The sequence below is a fragment of the Phaseolus vulgaris genome, unplaced genomic scaffold (genome assembly GCF_000499845.2).
Source record: "Phaseolus vulgaris cultivar G19833 unplaced genomic scaffold, P. vulgaris v2.0 scaffold_17, whole genome shotgun sequence".
Taxonomy (NCBI): Eukaryota; Viridiplantae; Streptophyta; class Magnoliopsida; order Fabales; family Fabaceae; genus Phaseolus; species Phaseolus vulgaris.
Genome location: NW_027174086.1, coordinates 513415 through 527057, shown reverse-complemented (window position 1 = coordinate 527057; position 13643 = coordinate 513415). Strand labels below are relative to the sequence as shown.

The 13643-nt window shown below is 34.0% G+C and overlaps 1 long non-coding RNA gene across 1 annotated transcript; it reads right to left on the bottom strand.

Annotated features, from left to right (window-relative positions):
• Nucleotides 1-5591: 5591 nt before the first annotated feature.
• On the bottom strand, nucleotides 5592-6600 carry LOC137817148 (uncharacterized). The gene is made up of 3 exons (XR_011081927.1): nucleotides 6454-6600; nucleotides 6235-6334; nucleotides 5592-5780 (listed from the first exon to the last, which is right to left on the bottom strand). It is a non-coding gene; the product is annotated as an uncharacterized lncRNA (long non-coding RNA).
• Between the last annotated feature and the right edge of the window lie 7043 nt (nucleotides 6601-13643).

The window sequence follows — 13643 nt, the reverse complement described above, 5'->3', positions numbered from 1 at the left end:
CTTGCAATTCTCTGGGTATGCATATTTGTTATATTTAAGTGAACACTATCAAATTAAATTTGAGTAGAAAATTATTGCTATCTCCTTGATTTCCTGTGTTGATTAGTAGCCAACTTTAATTCCTGCAATGGTTGTGATAATTATAATTGTAATTATGGAACTTCACTTGGAATGAAAGGAATCTTGATGGGATGCCCACTGATTGCGTTGCGTCTGAATTATATAATTAACTGAAAAAGCGAATAAGGGGAACAACGGTCCTCTTTGTTTGAACCACTTTCCAAATTGCAGGACCCAATTGACAACAAAATGGTCAAAGCCTTGTTTTTATATTTTCAATATGTTTCGCAAAAAACGGCTATTTTTATCACATTGACCATTGACTATTGACCATTGCCCAAATTGCCGTATACCAGGTTGAGAGAAACAAGTGGAGACAGGTGGCTGTTCATACTTTGAAAGTAGAAAAAAATGACACAAATAGAAGGTAGAATACGTAGGTGCGTTAGACCAGTTTTTAAACTTCATTTCTCAACCTCATTTATTTATTTTTTATATTAGGTTTAAAGTTATGTAATGTGTTTGAATTTTTTTCAATAATAAAAAATTTAACACACTAATATAAATTATCAACTGAAAGAAAACTCGTACTTAATCAAACATCTTCTGGAAAAATGTATTTTGAATATAAGAAATTATGAGTAAACCTCATTTTAGGAAACAAAAATCCTATTTGTCATTATTAAGTCAATATTGAAGCTTCTGAATGTGTCAATTATAATCATGTCCCGTGCACAATTTTATACTCACAACTTATGTGTGTCTAAATTAGCCTACGTATGTATGTAAGATTGTTCCAATGACTAATTATACCGACCCATTCTCCTATTATATTGAGAATACCAAAGAACTTGGGTGACTGTATATTTCTCATAATCGAGTCTTTATAGTCATCATTGACAATTATGAATATTATGAATGAAACGACCTAATCAATGAGTCTTAAATGATGAACAACTATTTATGGAACAATAAATAACAATCATACGAGTAATCCAAAAGTCTTATAACAATCAATTCAAAGAGCACCACCTGAGAAATCTATAAATACGCACCCTCTAGAAAGTCCAATCTATCTTATCTCATACTATTAACTCTCATACTATTAAGAACTTATCATTTTTGTGCTCCTACTGACTTAAGCATCATAGAGTCTTTTTCAAGCGGATCTCTCACTCTCATCGGAGACCAACTGAAAGCTCGATCCATGAGGAACACCCTGTCCTCGTCGAGTTATACTCCCTGAGTTCATTTTTGGTAGAAAACATTTGACGCCCACCGTGGAGTCTTGGCAAACTTTTTCCAGGACCACCATAACAACTAGACACACCTTATCAACATGAGTTCTCCACAAAGTAACATAAATCAGTAGCTTGAGGTTCTCCTACGGAGGAGTGAGGAGAACTTGTAGAAAACAATGGAAGATGCCCTGGGTCAAATGCAAAACAAAATGGAGAAGGACATGAGTTCCCTGAAAGAACAACATATTGAAAAATTGCAGGCATTGCATGATCAGATAGCTCGAAGGAGTGAGGATTGCACTTAGGACGATCTGGATTACTCGAGGCACATGACGAAATCCCAGTAGGGCTCCCTCGACTATTCTACTCGCCAGGAAAGGACAACTTCCCACACACATACACATAGGTTGTGAGGGGAACCTAGACGAGTTCCATACCAGGTTTGACTTAGATGAAAATTCGAGGGCACAAACACCAACCCTTTAAGGTGATACCTAACCCTTTAATCAACCAAACCATGAAAGCTAATTTGGAGGGCTTCCATCCTTTCTCGCCCGGGGTCATGAATACCCAACTATCAAGGCGGTGGAAGTTGCCCAACCTGGAGAAGTATGTGGGAACCTCAGACCTAGAATGTGAAGGTCTATATAACCCAGGCAAACCTGTTTTTGGAGAATATGGTCATGCACTACAGGTTGTTCCCCACCACTTTGGCAGGAATAACCCTAAAATGGTAATACTCTCTACATCGAAACTTAGTAGATTTTTTCAACACATTGTGCGGTCGATTCTTGGCTAGGTTTGTCGAAGCCTATAGTTGCCACCTCAACATCTCTACACAACGTAATACAAGGGGAGAGAGAGGGCCTAAGGAAATACACGACCATATTTTCCCAAGCCATACTGAATATACCTGACTTACACCCAACAGTGTCCATGCATGCCTTGCTGGTAGGTTTGCATCTTGGAAAATTCTTGGATACTTTGTATGTCGAGCCACCGAAGGACATGGACCAATTACGGGTCAGGGCAGCAAGATATATGAGCATTGAGAAAAATGAAGGAAGGCAATGAAGGCGTCAACCTTGACGTTCTTCTTGAACTTTAAGAGGAAAAGGTCAGGAAATCCTTTGGGGGAACAAACTAAGCACTGTAGTTATCACCAAACCCAGGGCCATAGTACAAAAAAGTGCTTCAAAGTAAAAGACCTCCTGGAAGAGTTGACCAGTTCGGGTTCTTAAACTTTTTTATGCATCAGATTGAGAACAACCACGATAGAAGGTCAAGTTGGGGTCGTGGGAGAGGAAGGAAAGGCAGACGCTGTAACATGTCAAGAGGTTCGCATCGGGTCGGCACACCACAGAGGAGTAGGGCTAGAACTGCCCAACCAAAGGTAAGGGAGTTCCATCAAGAGCTGGAAAACCAAGGTAGACCCAAGGTCTGCATCAGCATTTCAACAAAGCCTTGTTATAGTTAGAATTAATTATATAATTTCAATAAATTACTATTTCAACAAAGCCTTGTTATAGTTATTTAAAAAAAATAGTTTGCAAAAGTTATTTATAATAATTTAAGGATATTTAAAATTACTAAATTAACCCAACATTTATAATTTTAAAATATTTAAATTTTAAAAAGTATTTATACAAATTTCAAACACTTAATATTACTAGATTTCGAGTTTAATTAGTTAATATAAACTATTCATAGTTTTGATACAACACTTTTAATAAATTAAAGGTCAAGTATTGAAAGTTTCAATATAAAACATTTTTAATGATTTTTAATTTTTTTTAAAAATTATAACAAATTTTAATTATTTACTTTTGTACGTCACAACAATCTACACCATTCAACTCAAACTTTTAAATAATTTTGACTTGATTTTTTAAAACGTTTTACAATCTTTAGTCAACCTATTTTTAACTTTAATTATTTTTTCACTTAAAAAATGGAAATAGAAAATATTCAACATAAACCTTACCTTAGTTTGTGGCTCAATTCCCTATCTAGCACCATTTATACTTTTATTTCCCCATCTAGCACCCTTTTGTTTTTATTTCCCTATCTAGCACCATTTTATTTTTATTTCCCTATCTAGCACCCTTTTATTTTTTATTTCCCTATCTAGCACCATTTTAAAAATAAATAAATAATAATATTTTTATAATTTTAATTTTAAATGTATTAAAAAATAAATATTTGTAATGTTTAAAATAGTCAGAAATATAATTAATAAATAAAGAAATTAGTTTTTACAAAATAAAAATAAATAAGTAATAAATTAAAAATAGTTAGTTTAAACTTTTTCATTTTATGATCAATATATATAAATAAATATATTAAAAATGTTTAGTTTAAAAATGAATGATCATCTTTCATTTAGAAAATATTAAAAATTTAGAAAATATTAAATGAATGACACTACAAAAAAATGTGTATATTGCGACGGTTATTTTCGCAAAAACTAGCATTTTTAACCGCTGCATTATACTTCTGTGACAGTACCGCGTACCGCCAGAATTCTTGCCGCCACAAAGTTTAATGTGGCGGTCAATTGAGAACCGTTGTAGCAGACGCCATATTATACATTGTATAAAGTGGCGGTTTTAAGCGTGTAATTGACGTCATTTATAAATGTCATAATTTTAAATCAATTCTAACGTAAATAGTGGCAGTTTTAAACGCCACTTAATACATTATAGTATGACGTTTATAATACCCATTATAACTGTCATAATTCGAATATTAAATATTTAATTTAATTTTTAATATTTATAATAATTTATTTAATTCTATTTTATAATTTGATTTCATAATATTATTTAATTTCATATTATAATTAAACTTTAATTTTGTTTTTAATATTTATAATAATATATTTAATTTAATTCTATTTTATAATTTTAATTAATTTCATATTATAATTAAACTTCAGTACACAGTTATGTTTCATAATATAATTAAATTATAACATAAACTAATTTCATAATATAATTATACTTCATAATATAATTAAAATTGGTAAATATAATAATTAAAAGATAACTTCATTCATTGAGAGAACAAACTTAATAATGTCAAACTAATCCAAACAACAAGTAAATTAAATTAAATTAAATTGTCAAAATATAAACTCATATTTGAACATACTACAATAGAATTCTTAGTTCTAATTTATCTTGATGCCTCCACTTGATCTTATAATATTTTGATCCCTACTATCAGGTTTTGCCAATCTTACTAGATTCCTATTCCATTTTGACTTCTTCCATGACCCGAATGATCTGAGTTATGCACCATGTTTGTGTTCTCCTACAGTAAACTACTACTGCTAAGGATTTCAGTTTTTTATTCCAAAGCTGGACTAAAAACACTGCATCATCCTCAATCGCATCTTTGGACTTGTCAGGCTAGGAGTGAAACTCAGGGTCATTGTCAACCTGTAGTAATAATTAAAAATAAAGATCATTATGAAATGTATATCTTCATATGAATGCCAACTCACATATATTCCTAAAGAATTCGTCATCAACATAATGTGAATTTTATTTAGACAATGATAATATATGGCAAGATATGGTCTATGAGAATAACCTATGACATTGATGGTTAACTTGGATAAATAGCATGCAGATTGCACAAGGAAACAAAGTTCCTATTTACACTTAAAATTTCAATTTACAAATAGGTACTAAATAGTAATTTATGGGCAATAAAAATGTGAACCCCACATGTATTATTTCAAGATTGAGTGTCTCACATGCATCAAAACATCACAGACTAAAATGGAATTGTTTTAAACCCAAAAAACTCATAGGCCCCACAAGTATTAAATTTGGCAAATACATAAAGCAATAAAGTTGATGAAACTGCTCATACAAGCAGCAAGGTAGAGAAAAGTAACTAACTTGGTTTTCCTAGAAACTGTGTACATAGACCAGAAATTTGACGTAAGAGTAAAATTATAAATCTACACTATAGACCAAAATATTTTTAATAAAAGATGAACATTATCAATGATTAGTGATAAATTACATTTACAAGTTGGAAAAAGGGATAACGTGAAAATCAATTCAATAACATTAAGTTGCAGTCCACAATTCTAGATTATATGTTTGTCACTTATGAATATCTCAGTTCACACAACACAAATAAAACAGTACCTCTCCAACGAAAGAGTGCTCAATGTGAATGGTGAAAGATTTCTTTGTCATTTCTCTTGTCGTGTTTAAAATAAGATCAAACAACAAAAATAGAATAGTACCTCTCCAACAAATTCTTTGTCATTTCTCTTCTTCTTTCAGTTTCATCATACCACATGCAACAAGATTAATTTCATAAGCAAATATCATTATCAAAGTATATGCTAGGGGTAGTCAGATATATACTCCCTCATGTTTAACTTATTCGTAACGATTGCAAGCATAAAAATATCCCATCCTTTCACCATGGTTTGACCATCCACCAAGCCGTAGCCTATGCAGAAAAAAATATATATCAAGAAAGGGGTTCACATCATTGGGACCAGGAGATGACCGACAGATAAGCTGAGTTGACATTGCAATAATCATGAAATTAAGCAACTTTAGGTGTATGAGAAATGTTTCTGGACTATAATAATAATATTAAATTATCAAGACAAAGTAACTCACTCAATAACTTAACAAGAATTAGCACGTTAAATTATTCATGAGTAATATATACACATTCTGCATAACAAAATTTCCAATGGTTTGATCTGTATTAAGTGAAAATTTAAAAGCAATTAAAATATAATTCAAAAAAGATTTGAAATTGGAATATCACATAATTCATAAATTAACCAATAGTACATGCCACGAATTGAATAATTCAAACATCTCCATCAAATCATTATCATTCTAAGATTTAAAAAATGGTGATCAAATAAAGTAATTAGAATATGGAAAACCTAATATCTCACAAGCTTGTCGAAAATGTTGAGCCGTCCATTGGACTTTGAGTGGAAGCTTCAACAATTTCTGCCAGAACTCTGATGAGAGAAGGGAGAGCTGGTCATCGACAAAAGTTTCAATCAGAACTATGAAAGAAAATCCAAATACAAGGACACATGGTAAAAACTACATTCATAAAGATTACTAAAAAAATGTTACAAAATATTTGTGCTTGCCTTACGCAATATTGTAGAAAATTGGCACGTAAGCTCTTACATTCTCCTTACATCAGCAACTTCAGTATGTGATGCATCTTGCAGTGACTTTTTGGTGCCAGTAGGATGCTTCTCCTTATCCTTCTCTTTTACAAGTGAACCCACCTTTAGAATTATTACCTTGAATGTTATCAGTGGATTCATAGAACTACTCAACCTCAGTCACTTGCTTCTCAAGCTGTACAAGACACAACAAAATTATTTTTTTCAACTTGAAATTTCGTAGTAACAAAACTAACAATAAGCCCACAACTTCATGGCATTAAATTTGAACTTAGCACCAAAAATTTAAATTAAAATGTTTAGTTTCATATCAAACATTGATAAAAAAAATAAACTATATATATTCCTTCACTTACATATCAGCTAGGTAGTAATGGAAGTATGATGCAGAGAAAAAACACGAACACCAACTTCTTCATAAATTTATGGTTAAAGACTATTAAAAATTACAGCAAGAACAAAGCATAAAGTCTAGGTTATTAAACAGTTCAGATCTATAAATAATTGTATAACAGATCAAAACAAAGTGCCTCCAGAATGTGATGTTATAAGGTGCCTTCAGAATTCCCCTTCTCTCCATATATATTTTCAAAAAAAAATAGTTCGATACACTTAGGGTCATCAATACAATACATAAGCTTAGAGTTGAACCAGATAAAACAAACTAGATTTAGTTTGAGAAAATCCAAATTCATTATATAAATATTTGCTAGCAAGAAAGAAAATGGGAATAAGAGCTCATCAAAAAATTTACGCACTTTACAGAGAGCACAATGCACATTAAAAAAAAAAATCCAATTTGAACATGAGTGAGGCTGACAGTGAGGGAAGCTTACCTCTTAACGTCGTGTTTGAAGCAAAATCAATGAGACCAACGGTGAGTCTAATAGTGAGGCTGACGATTCGCGGTCAAGCTAATGGTGGGAATCGTCGTGAGAAAATCTTTGTGAATGAGGCTAACAAAAATGGATTGCGATGAAGGTGCAAGTGATGGCTAAGTTAAACAAAGAAAGGAGATTGGGAAAGAAAAAGAAACAAAGGATTTAGGGAATAGGTTTACAAAGGATTTTCGAAAATTTTGGGGAATGAGGGAATGAAGATAAGAAAAGGGTTTAGGGAAATAAAAAATTTGAGGAAATGTGGGAAATGTAGGAAACGAAGGAAGGACTTGTAGATACGATGGAGAGTGGAGAGTGAAACAAGAGGGAGAAAATGAGTTTGTTTTGGAAAAATCCAGCGTAAAGGGAACCTACGGTGATGTGGCGGAGAGAAAATGGTGAGTGGCGAAGAGAAGACAGTGAGTTGCAGAGAGAAGATGGGGGATGTGCCAGAGAAAAGGCGAAGAGCGGTGGGGAGAAGACGGTGAGGGACAGAGAGAAGAAGAAAGGGTTTTAAAGAGGAGAGATTTTCAAATGTTTTAGGGAATAAAATTTGGGAATTATGTGGGAATTATACTGAGGGAACGAAACGCAGGAGAACATTTATTTTGAAGGATAATTATGGCAGTTCTAAATGCCATATTTTGAAGGATAATTATGGCAATTATGAAGGTGTCGTATTATACGGATAATTGTGGCGGTTTTTAATAACCACCATATTATAACTGCCACTATATACACGTTTTTTTGTAGTGTGATCATCTTTCATTTATATATTAAAAACTTTAAATATATAAAAAAAAGTATATTAATGTTTAGTTTAAAAATGAATGATCATCTTTCATTTATTTTTCTTCAATGGTACATTAAATAATTTGTGCAAAATGAAACATAATTAATGACAAGAAGTGCACAATCCAGTAATATTGGGACAAGTTCTTTTTGTGTCTCCTGGTCTTTGACAATATGAAAAAAAAAAATTGTTCGATCATGTTGTTCTCTTATGTCAATATCAGTCCTTATTTGACTTGACTTAGTCTTCCCCTTTGAGGTTATTTTCATGTCGGAACTTGGGCATAGTATTTGACTAGTGTATGCAGGCCAATACTCTTCATTTCTGAGTTCATTAAATAGTCTTTCGTAACATGAAAGACCTCTTGCAATGTTGCTGTTTTTATTTTCTATATTTATTTTGTTGAACCAAGTGGTGTTCAATGTTTTGAAGAATCCAAATCCTTTGAAGGATGATGAAGCCTTTGCTTTGCTTGATGCTGCTATGGTGGTTTAAGCTTTGTTCTGGGGTAGTTCAATGTTGTAATCAACCCTTAGATTAAATCTCAAAGCAATTAGCATCTCAATTTTATCAAAGCAAAATGTTTTTCAAACTAAGTTGAAATAACCGATTGTTTTGTCGAAACAACCGATTGTTTTGTCGAAACAACCGATTGTTTACACTTAGGTGTTTTGAGAAAGTTTGAAAACTGTTTTTGAATGGTGAATTTTGTTAAGTAACAAAACAACCGATTGATTCGAGGAAACAATCGATTGTTTGTTTTAAAACCATAACAGAAAAACTGTTTTCTTTAACCGAGCTTTAAATGCTTTAACTGAATACGCTCCAGTCATTAAATGTTTTGACCAATCTATTTTAAATGCAATTAAGAGTTTGTTAAGATTTGATAACAAACTATATTCTTAGATATATTCTGAAAAACTGTTTTTATGTTTTAAGAATCTTGAAACATAGTTTTTGACAAGAAGAGTTTTTCAAAGAGTTATGAGATTGCTTAAGAGTTGAGAGATTGATCAAGGTGTTGAATAGGATTTTACTTGTATTGATTTCAGATATTCATCTGTAACAAGTGTAATCTTTGTAAACTGCTGAACAATTCGTGTGTGTTTTGCTGAGATTGGTTGTGTGTTCTTGAGGTGTTCAAGATCAGCAATCTTAGTGTTGGCCAAGGAGAGTGTGTTTCTTGAGGTGTTCAAGGTCATTCTCTTGGTTGTGGTGTAAGTGATCAAGTGGTGATTGCTTAGTGGATATCCTCAGGATTTCTGAGAAGACTGGATGTAGCTCTTGTTTGGAGTGAACCAGTATAAACAACTGTGTACAATTTCTCTATCCCTATCTCTTTAATTCAGTTTTGTTATTTTGGAACTGGTATAAACAACCGATTGTTTCGCTAAAACAACCGATTGTTTTTCCAGCTTTGTGCTTTTGTTGTTTGTTTTGGAAAAACTAAATCCTTAATCAAGGTTCTTTCGAAGTATTTTCATTCTAAGGTTAAAAGTCTGCAAAAATCTTTCTTAAACAATTCACCGCCCCCCTCTCGTTTAAGGCCATATATTCTAACAATTGGCATCAAGAGCTTGGTTCTTGAAAGTTATTCAAGTTGATCTAAAAATATTTTTTCTATGGCTGGAAAACTATCTTTTGAGGAGGGTGCTTCAATCTACAAACCACCTTTATTCTGTGGATTGAATTATAAGTTTTGGGAAGCAAGAATGAAAATCTTTATTGAATCCATTGATCAAAGAATTTGGGACTCAATTGAGAATGGTCCTTACATTCCAAAGTTCAAAAAGGAAAATGCTTTCTTTACAAAACCTTTGTCCAAATGGACAGATGATGAATGTAAGATGACTCAGCTTGATAAGTCTGCTCAAAATATTATAGCTTCTGCACTTGAAACTAATGAATTTTTCAGAATATCAAAGTGCAAAACTGCTAAGGAAATGTGGGAGACACTCAAAGTCGTTCATGAACCAAAGGAAGCAATGACAAAGACTCAAGCAAGAAGAAAGAAAAGGCAAAACAAGAAAAGCCTCAATATTTGCTTAATGGCCAGAAGGGAGGATGACTCATGTAGTGTAAGTTCATCAAACTCTTCAAACTCTGAAAATTATGGACAATTGCTTCAAGCCTTTCAAGAAACTCATGAAGAAGCCAACTGTTTGGCTCTCTTGAACAATCGATTGAAAGAAAAGAATAGCTGGCTTGAAAACAAAGTAAAGGCACTGGAAGAGTATTTAGAAAATTCAAAAATGGATTTTGAAAATCTGGAAATCATTTACGAAAACTCCTCTTGCAAGTGTGATACTCTAGCTTGTGAAAATTGAGAAAATCTTGAAAAGAAGGTCCACTATCTTGTTATAACAGTGGATAAGCTTTCTAAAGGCCAATCTAACTTTGAGAGTGTGCTAGCATCTCAAATATGTGTTTTTGGAAAATCTGGATTGGGCTTTAATCAACAAAACAAGCAAAATAGATTTTCAAAATCTTTTTCGAAAATGCCAGAAAAACAATCGATTGGACCATCGAAACAACCGATTGTTACATGCTTCTATTGCATGAAAAGAGGCCATTTTGTGCGATTCTGTAAAATCAGAAAACATGTTGTTCCTAAAGGGCTTATGAAGTGGATTCCCAAGAAAAATAAAGCTTGTATTGATGAGTATAAACCAGATGGACCCATATTCATAAGGGGACCAAACCTATGTACTTGAAAATCTTTTTTGTAGGATATCTTGGAGGAAAGAAAACAACTTTGGTACTTGGACAGTGGATGCTCCAAGCATATGACAGGGGACAAATCAAAGTTCCTGAGAATATCCTTCAAGCAAGAGGGTCATGTCACCTATGGAGACAACAACAAAGGAAGAATCCTTGGAAGAGGATCCATAGGAGATGAAAGCATCTTGGTGATTCATGATGTGCTCTTTGTTGAAGGCCTAAAGCATAATCTTCTGAGTATTAGCTAACTATGTGATAAGGGGTATCAAGTGATGTTCAAGACAAACACATGTGAAATCTGTCTATCCAACACCAAAGAGGTAATGTTGGTAGGTAAGAGAGTTAATAATGTGTATCTTCTTGATATCTCTTCACCATGTTGAATTGGATGTCTTCTATCCAAGCAAGATGAATCTTGGCTTTGGCATAGAAGAATTGCTCATATTCACATGAATCATTTGAACAAGCTAATATCAAAAGATCTTGTGATTGGGCTGCCAAAACTCAAGTTTGAGAGGGATCACATTTGTGAAGCTTGCCAAAAAGGGAAACAAGTGAAGAGTTCTTTTAAAACCAAAAATATTGTCTCTTCATTGAGACCTCTTGAACTCCTTCACATGGATCTCTTTGGACCCTCTAGAACTATGAGTCTTGGTGGAAATTATTATGCTCTTGTTATTGTTGATGATTTCTCTAGGTACACTTGGACTTTGTTCTTGGAATCAAAGAGTGATGCCTTTGCTGCATTCAAAAAGCTAGCAAGAAGGCTTCAAAACACAAAGAACAGCAACATAGGCTCCATAAGAAGTGACCATGGAGGAGAATTCCAAAATGAGAAGTTTGCAAAGTTCTGTGAGAAGTTGGGGATTCTACATAATTTCTCTGCTCCAAGAATACCACAGCAAAATGGAGTTGTAGAGAGCAAGAACAGATCTCTTGAAGAGCTTGCAAGGAAAATGCTTAGTGAGTCATCACTTCCTAAGTATTTTTGGACAGATGTAGTAAGCACCTCTTGTTATGTGATGAATAGGGTGCTTATAAGGCCCTTGAAGAAAACTCCATATGAACTCTTCAATGAAAGGAAGCCTAACATCAGTCACCTCAAAGTCTTTGGTTGTAGCTGTTTCGTTCTTAACAATGGAAAGGAAAGCTTGGGAAAGTTTGATGAGAAAGCTGACCTTGGCATTTTCATTGGTTATTCTCTCACAAGCCATGCATATAGAGTCTACAACAAAAGATTGATGACTGTAGAAGAATCAGTACATGTAGTCTTTGATGAGGTAGATCGCAGAATCAGTGAGAACCCAAAGATCAGTGCTGAGGAAGACGAACAGAGCATCAGTTTGGAGAAGCTAGACATCTGTGCAGAAAAACAACCGATTGATTCGCAGAAACAACCGATTGAAATTCTGCAACAGAGTGAGCTGCCCAAAGAGTGGAGGATTCCTAGAGATTTGTCAGTGGATAACATAATAGGGCAGATAAAGGAAGGTGTCTCCACACGTAGCTCCATCTCAAACTACTGCAGGCACACAGCTTTTGTTTCTCAAATTGAACCAAAGTCAATTGAAGAAGCTCTCAAGGATGAGAAGTGGGTTGAAGCTATGCATGAAGAGCTAAACCAATTTGAAAGAAATGAGGTATGGTTTCTTGTCCCTAAAACAAATGAAATGAATATTATTGGTTCAAAATGGGTTTTCAGGAACAAGCTAGATGAGGATGGAGTGATCACTAGAAACAAGGCAAGGCTAGTTGCCAAAGGCTACAATCAAGAAGAGGGCATAGACTATGGTGAAACCTTTGCTCCTGTGGCTAGATTGGAGGCTGTGAGGTTGTTGCTGGCTTTTGCATGCATGAGTGGTTTTAAACTCTTCCAAATGGACGTAAAGAGTGCCTTCTTGAATGGCTACATCAATGAGGAAGTCTTTGTAGATCAACCACCGGGTTTTGAAGATCACAAGTATCCCAAACATGTCTTCAAGTTGAAGAAAGCTTTGTATGGATTGAAACAAGCTCCAAGGTAGTGGTATGAGAGGCTTAGCAACTTTCTGCTATCCCATGGTTATGAAAGAGGAATGGTAGACAAAACTCTCTTCATCAAGAAGTCAAATGCAGAAATAATCCTTGTGCAAATCTATGTTGATGACATCATTTTTAGTGCTACACAAGATAGGTTGTGTGAAGAATTTGTGGCTGCAATGAAAGGTGAGTTTGAAATGTCTATGATGGGAGAACTATCTTTCTTTCTTGGATTGCAGGTTAAACAAACAAAGGATGGGATCTTCCTAAGTCAATCAAAGTATTGCAAGGAAATTCTCAAAAAGTTTGAAATGGAAAATTGCAAAGAGGCAAGCACTCCAATGTCATCAAGCTGCTACATGGATGCAGATGCTGCTGGAAAGAGTATAGATCAGACAAAATACAGAGGTTTGATTGGATCATTTTTTTTTATTAACAGCAAGTAGGTCGGACATCATGTTTGCGGTGTGCCTATGTGCAAGATATCAAGCAAATCCTAAAGAGTCACACTTCAAAGCTGCAAAAAAAGATTCTAAAATATCTCAAAGGAACATCATCTGTAGGAGTATGGTATCCTTCTCATTCTCCAATACATTTAATTGGTTATTCAGATTCTGACTTTGCAGGTTGCAAGCTAGATAGAAAGAGCACAAGTGGCACTTGTCACCTTCTTGGCTCAAGCTTAATCTCATGGCATAGCAAGAAGCAAGCATGTGTTGCTCTCTCTACTGCTGAGG